General features: G+C 33.6%; 1 pseudogene across 1 annotated transcript; it reads left to right on the top strand.

Moving 5' to 3' along the window:
• Positions 1 to 707: 707 nt before the first annotated feature.
• LOC145823866 (binding partner of ACD11 1-like) lies at positions 708 to 4934 on the top strand (annotated as a pseudogene). Its single transcript, XR_014365907.1, has 5 exons — positions 708 to 1221; positions 2062 to 2332; positions 2460 to 2483; positions 3935 to 4393; positions 4545 to 4934. The product of XR_014365907.1 is annotated as a binding partner of ACD11 1-like (transcript).
• The last annotated feature ends 985 nt before the right edge of the window (positions 4935 to 5919 follow it).

The following is a 5919-nucleotide window of genomic DNA, read 5'->3' as shown; positions in this document are numbered from 1 at the left end:
CTTCTCTCCTCTTCTCTTTTCTTCAAATCCAAACCTTTAAGCAAGATGTTTTGAATATTTTTGCAAAGTGTTCACCTCTTTTTCATTTATTTCCACTTTGTTCTTACTCGGTTTACCGAAAAGCGTAACATTTAACGAAATGTGAGTCTCGAAACATCGTAGAAACTTTTTTAAAAACGTTTTGAAAGAGTGGGTTTTAAGGCCTAAAATCTTTTTGGTTAAAATATTTTTTGGCCCAAAATGAGGGTGTAAGGTTGGGATTTGACTCTCTCCTTGTCGAAGAAATCGAACCTCTGCACTGCACACCTTTTATCACCAAGTAAATAATCAGTAACACTCAAGTGTTAAGGGCGATCAAAAATGAGGTGTCTACCATTGTAGTTGAAACAATTGTTACATATTCAATGAGAAAAAGTATGAACCAAAAACTGTGGCACCGCAAAATGTGGCTTGATGCCTTTTAAAAATGAAAATACTAATAATAATAATAATAATTAAAAACAACATTTATATAGAAGCCACTTACGCACACATATACATACATATATACCCAGAGAGAGAGAGAGAGAGAGATATTGAACTTCTAATCTAGAGAGAGAGAGATATATAATTAGTGTGCGAGTTTTCCACTATCGCATCATGAAAACATCGTACTGAAGGAAATTTAGAGGGATTGAACTTCTAATCTAAAGCTAATTGAGAAAAAAATTACTATGTTAATGGTGGAAGATACATGATGCATCTAATGTTTGTGTGTTATGTCAGGTTATTTTGATTGTTTCAATTTGTCATTGAAATGGAATTTGATAGATTAAGACCACTTGGGATATGGATCTTAGAATCATGGGCTTGCACAAAGATGATGATGTTCGCTATCTCTTTTTGACATACATGTTACCTCTTCTGTTTCCTTCAAAACTGATCTTATTCGAGCAAGAAATTAAATTTTATAGTCTTATTCATAGAACGAAGTATCTAATGGTGAAGTATGATTCTTAAATGATTTTAATACCTTTGTGTGTATGATTTTTTGACATTTTCTATATTTCATCAAACAGGTTCAACAGTTGGGCAACTTTTTCTTGGTTGAACTTCCAAACAATGTACCCCGGTGGCTATACTGCAGAAGTAACATGTCTATCTCCTAGAGCAACGGAGAAGGACGTTTATGATTTTTTTTGCTCACTGTGGTGTAGTTGAACATGTGGAAATCATCAGCTAGTTTTCAACAAATTGGTTTCTGGTTACTGGATTTGAATTTGCTACGTAGTTCTTGTCATAATTTAGAGGTTGTTTGGGATGACCTAAATAAGTGTACTTTTTGTCTTTTTACAAAAAAAATATACAGAAAAATAGAGAGGTGATGTAATGAAAAAAAGATAAAAAAATAAAAAGATGAATTATTTTAGATATGTCAAACTTAACCTTAATCTGCTTTCCATTTTATTCTTCAAATTTTTTGGGAAATGGTTCCTTGTGAAAAGTCAAAATTTGGATCTTTGCTTTATGTACTTTTGGCTGTCAGCTTTGAAAGCGGATGTTGCACAAATTCTAGTTGCTTGATAAAAGGTGGGTTTTGGCACAGATTCATTTCAAAATTTGTGCCTTTTCAGGCAAAGTTCATGCTTTAATACAAGGCCATTTAAGCATTCTGCTTTCATTTGTGATTATAGATGGGAAAAGCTATAATTGATGCATTAAAGATGTTGAATTTCTCCAAAAAATGATATATAGAATGTTGAAAAATTAAACTGCCACCCGACAACTAAGTGCACTTTTAACCGCAAAATGTGTCTTGTTTTGATCTATTGTATAGTTTAATTAATTGAGAAGATTTTAAGAAAGCGTATATCAGCTGGTGTTTGTCATTAATTGTAAATTATAATCTTTTCTTTTATCTCCTTGGTCATAAAATTAAGCATTTCATATTTACCACCGAAAAAAAAGAGGTATTTTTATTAGAGAACAGGATGCCCTACTGGCTTTCCTTGTTTATCTATATGCTCAACTATTTGGTTGTGTCAATTTCTGATTGGAGAATTTCTATTTTGCTAAAATCAGATCTGGCGAGTATTCTTGCACTGCCTATGTGACATTTAAAGATGCTTATGCTCTAGAAACTGCTGTCTTGCTCAGTGTAAGTTTCTATTTACACTCCCCTCCCCTGGATAGGGAAAGTAAGGGTAACTTTAGAAGGAATTGGTTTTCAAGATGTTTTTCTACCTCAGCAGTTTCAATATTACAAGTTATTGATCTGCTCTTTGTTTTGTCCTTCTGTTCCTTAGATAAAACGGTGATTGTAGAACTTATGGTATTAGCTTATTGGATCTGCTAAATATATAGCATTAATGAAGAATCTGTTTCATGTTGTGTTTGGATCTGCTTATGAAGTGATGTTCCTATAATCTAGATATCTAGTGTGATATTTGAATTTTGATTTGATGATTCGTCCTGTTCAGGGAGTTAAAATTGCAGATCAACATGTATGCATATCATGCTGGGGGACATATATTGATGAATCAGATCCTTGGAATAACCCATAATGGAAGCTTGGAGATGAAAAAAGCTCAACGGGATGAACCTTCTCTTTTCCCTATTGGCAGGTAAAGTCATGAGTTGTCATGAATTGTCTAGTCTTGCTTAAAAGAGTTCCATTAAAGAGGTAAAGCAAGTATCCTTTGGCCATCTTGTGAATAAACATTCAATATTTGGGAATCACTAGATATTATGAAGTTTGGAAATTATTCCGCAAATAGTAGCTTGTAGAAGTAGCTAGCATAACTCTTATATCACTAAGTAAAAAGAGGTTATTTTTTGGGAGAATTGGTCAGAACCCCCTCATAATAAAATTTTAATGCATTAAGGATAAGTACAAAAAAAATTTCTTGAAAAGTCCAACAAATATCACTAGTATCAAAATATTAAATTTTAAAATAATATAACTTTTGATGTAGATGTCGGTTTTTCATAAAATTAATATTTTTAGAATTCTCTCATCAAGATCTATCAAATAAGAACCATGTTGACTATGAAATTCTTTAAAAAAAAAAAATATTCCCGTTGAAATTGATGTAAACGGTAACAATAATATGTTACTTTATTTAACAATAACATGTTACTCTGTTTGACAATTACTCTATTTGATAGTAATATGTTACTTTGTCTCACAGTAACACAGTAACATGTTACTCTGGTTCACAGTAACATGTTACTCAGGCAATATTGTCCAAGAAAAAAAGGAAAAAAATAATAATAATAAAGATATTTATTTTATCCTTGCTCAATTACATGTTTTTTTCATAGGGGATTTATGAAGAAAAATAAATTGGCGTCATTTTCACCAAATAAGGGTCCAATGGAGGGGTTTTGACTAAAATTTTCCTCTTTTTTTTCATTATTGAGTTATGTTACATGGAGCATACGAGTATTGCGTGCACATGCATGTCTAAATATCAAATCTTCCTAAGCCTATATCTTAGGAGAATAGAATATGCATCCAAAAGTTGGGTATGGGTACTGGGACACATCTTAAACACTTATATATATATATATATATATTACATATTGTATAATATTCTTAGATAAAATGTAAATTATTTAGAAATGTACTTTGAATTAAATAGGATTTAGAGAGAACATGAAATTTCTAACTCCCATTCGTGTAACGAGCTAGAAAATTTTCTTTACTTGCAAATGTGAGTGTCTTCTTCTTCAAGTGTCTAAAATGGGTACGGGTGTCGGACACCTATATCATTCACTTACTCATCATATTTGGTGGACACAGATATATTGGAGGAAGTAGAAGAGTCCATGCAACATAGTTATTGAGTCAGTTCTCGCATAAAATCAATCAAGTTCATAAACTCCTTTGTTCACTTTTTTTTTTCTTTTGTGGGTTGCATTGTTACATTTCTGTGCCACTTTATCTTAGTAGGCCACTCAAGTCAATCAGTTTGTTTCCACTCCTGCGAAAGCCATAACTGTGGCACAAGAAGTAGTCAAAACCATGGTAGCAAAGGGATATGTATTTGGAAAAGATGCATTAACCAAAGCCAAAGCTTTGGATTAGTCCTATCAAGTCTCATCCACTGCAGCCTCCAAAGTTGTGGAGCTTAGCAACAGAATTGGGCTCACTGAAAAGATTTATTCAGGCATGGAGGCTGTTAAATCCATGGATGGAAAATACCACATTTCAGAGACCACCATGACAGTTGCGTCATATATAGGGAGAACAGCGGTAGTAGCTGCAAATGCTGTAGTCAACAGCAGTTACTTTGTCAAGGGAGCTTTTTGGGTTTCAGGTGTCCTCACTCGTGCAGCCAGTGTTGCAGCTGATTTGGGTAGTCATGGTGTTAAAAAGTGAACTTTTTTGGTCAAGAAAACCCGTTTTCTGGTAATGATTATTGACTTCTTTAAATTGTTCATATTAGATAGATTTACATATAAATCAGGAGAGTTTTGTTGTATATCAACAGAGTATTTTTGTTTGATAATGAGTTACTAATTGTGCTTAATTTGATATGATCATTTGGGTTCATTTGCAGCACTAGAAGAAGCAATCCTTTTGCTGCATTCATAACTTTAGAATTGTTATATCACAAGGGTGGTGGCCTGGTGGGTAGTAGGCGGTATATTTGTCCTGTTGTTATTGTGACCTCTGGTTCCTTATGAAAATGCCCTTTATGGGGTCGGGTTATGTTATGATTTGTGGTGAGGCGTCTTGCATTTATTGTGCACTAAAAGAGTATCATAAGAGAGCTTTTATTGAGGCCGAGGCCAGGAGATTAGGTGATATATATTATAATTTTTTGGTAGGGTTTTAGAGAGTGTTCTAGAAAAGAGAGCTGCATTGAAAGGTTTAGATTCTTTTTGTAAGCCTGATTGAGCATAATGAATTTGTTCTCCCTCTTCGCTGTAGAAGTAGGCACAAACCACCGAACCACATATATTTATGTTATTGTTTTTATGTGTGCAATTGTTCTATTATTTACTATATTGTACGATTGGAACCATGGTTAAAATCGAGATCCTACGTAGGATCAATGAGAGGGTCTCGTAGATCAAATGCAGAATCGTAAGTTTCTACTTTTTATAATAAGAAAAAGAAAAAAATAAGGTAAAATTACCAATAAGAATAATGCATATTAAAAGTAAGATGAAAAATCACCTGCCCAAAGATCGTAACTATCATCTTACCTACTTATACGATCATACTTATAATCCTACTATAATATCAATTTTACAATGATTTAGATTGTTTTGATAATTTAAGATTGTAGGATCACGATTTTGATAACCTTAATTGAAACCATGATTCTACACAACATAACTCAAACTCGATTTGAGTGAGCAATTGTGGATCCTCGTGTCTGTAGCCTCCCATACAGCTTGTCAATGGGTAGGGGGCCACTATGGTCTGCCATGCTTTGGTAACCCCCAAAGTGTATAAAGTGGTTCATGGGTTGGTGATGTACAATCCTATAGTTGGCAAAGTGGGGCCTATTTTGGTTCAAGAGGAAGAGTTTAGTGTGAAATGAGGGCTTGTGCCTCTTGACCTGAATTTTTCAGGACAAGACAACAGGACATAATAGTCTGTATATGACAAACGGGTGATAGTTCAGTAGGTAAATTAATGCCCTAGTTCACTCTGAAAAGAACAACCATTGTTAATCACAAAAATATGAGTTTCAATATCAAATTGTATGTAATACAGTCGAACCACTAACGCTGTGTTTGGTTGGAAGATTTAGGAAGGGATTTGGAAAAGAAAAGAGAAAAGGTAATGAAATGAGAATAAAATATACCTACATTTCACCTAGTTTCACATAATTTTTCTCTTTCCATTTCCAAATCTCTCACCAAATCTCCCAACCAATCACAACATAAGGGATTAAGCACCGATGTAAGATATCCCAGCTT

This window comes from Camellia sinensis, chromosome 4 (assembly GCF_055761805.1).
Source record: "Camellia sinensis isolate YWXY chromosome 4, ASM5576180v1, whole genome shotgun sequence".
Classification (NCBI taxonomy): Eukaryota; Viridiplantae; Streptophyta; class Magnoliopsida; order Ericales; family Theaceae; genus Camellia; species Camellia sinensis.
This window is presented reverse-complemented; position numbering and strand designations above follow the sequence as displayed.